This window comes from Triticum dicoccoides, chromosome 2A (assembly GCF_002162155.2).
Source record: "Triticum dicoccoides isolate Atlit2015 ecotype Zavitan chromosome 2A, WEW_v2.0, whole genome shotgun sequence".
In the NCBI taxonomy this organism is placed as follows: Eukaryota; Viridiplantae; Streptophyta; class Magnoliopsida; order Poales; family Poaceae; genus Triticum; species Triticum dicoccoides.
In genome coordinates this window covers 536,418,001-536,419,734 of record NC_041382.1, presented here as the reverse complement: position 1 = coordinate 536,419,734, position 1,734 = coordinate 536,418,001, and positions in this window count along the sequence as shown.

Genomic DNA, 1,734 nt, shown 5'->3' with positions numbered 1-1,734 from the left:
TGGAGCAGACACCAGAGAAGGGCGTGCCTTTGCTAGTAGCATTCACACAAGAGGCCAAATCATCCTTCTAAGCATTAGCAACCGGGGCATTGGCCTTAAACAACTCTTGTTCCTCAGGCTCCATTCCATCCCATTCGGATTGAGTAAAACGGGGGTCAGTGCCACCACTCGGATTTTGCCCACCAGCCGAACCATCCCCCTGCTTGTCATGATGATTACTGTTTACCGTATCGCCAGGCATAGATTTGACTTAAAATACCTTACAACGTAGAGGAAAGTTGGAAAACACAATTTTTAAATACAAGTGACAAACATTACCCAGTTAACCGAGTGAGCCATGTCGTCCATTTTGTCACAAATAAGCACTGTTCGAAAACTAACATCAGCATCATGTTTTCTATAGGCATTATAGATAGTGTTCACTAAGTGGGCTATCTCCAACAAATACGTCTTTTGAGATCTGCTTGTTGTTGACATTTTCATCCCTAAAGCCGCCTCCGCGTAAGAATTCATGTTTGACTGACATTGTTCCTCTCAAAAAGAGAATCAGTGGGCTATGCATCCACTTCCGATCGTCGTCGAAAGTTCAAAGATTCACGCCTAGGAGGAAAAAACAATTAGAGTGACATGTGCTCTTGAACATCCATATAATTAAAAACTACTCTATATGAATTCCGAATATGTAGTGTTTGACAACACAGAAAAAACAAAGAAATTCTACCAATAATTTTGTAGTGGATGAATAATTTTCCCTTTGAGGCTTCGAATGAAGTGCAAATGAATGGTAAGGAAAATTCCATGAGGATTTCAATCCTATGAATCAAACGGACACCAAATAATAAATTCCAAGGATTCAAAAACCCTATGAAACTCCAAAAAGTTACACTCAACCAAGATCATCATTGTTCATATCGACGTTTGTCCAAAGAAACATGTGTTACACTCAACCAAGATCATCATTGTTCATATCGATGTTTGTCCAAAGAAACATGCGTTGTGTTTATTCGTGGCATCGTCGGTCTGTCCGCTCACGCGATCAACGTGGCCGATCGGCTCATAAGTCACATCATGCCGTCTTAAATAGCCCGGCGAGCGGTCAAATGGACTCACTAAGCTACTCCTAGAAAAGAATGTATTCGGAGTTTTCGGGAACTAGGCCCCTATGCCATTGCCATTGCCATGTATGGTCCGGCAGGGGGGCAGCTACCAAACCAAAGGTCGCTCTCGCTTTTGATTTTTCATTCAAAACCCCGATCGATGAATGAGAATCGACGGGACGAGACGTACACAAAACACCGAGAGACAGACCGTGCGTGGGATTCGACGGACAGCGACGCGCCCACTACCCTTGCCTCCGTCGTCCTCTCTTCTTCCCTTGCTGGCGTCTCTTTGGCCCTGTTTGGTTCAGCTTTTATCGACAGATTTCGCTACCGCGCAGCAGAATCTGAACCAAAGGGCGAACCCGGCAGAATCCGATTTCAGAAATCCGCTGTCAAAATCTGAACCAAAAGCAGAAGCAGCCCAGAACGTGCTTTCCAAAATCTGATTCCGCTGCGGGCCAAAATCTGAAAAAGCTATATCAGCTGGTTTGCCAAATGGCCTACATCTTTTTCACATCAGATTTTTCACAGCTGTTTTTCTACAGCAGATTTTTCACAGCTACTTTTAGAAATCCACAGCTGAACCAAATAGGGCCCTTGTCGCTTGTTTTTCCACATGCATCTTCTCCTCCAT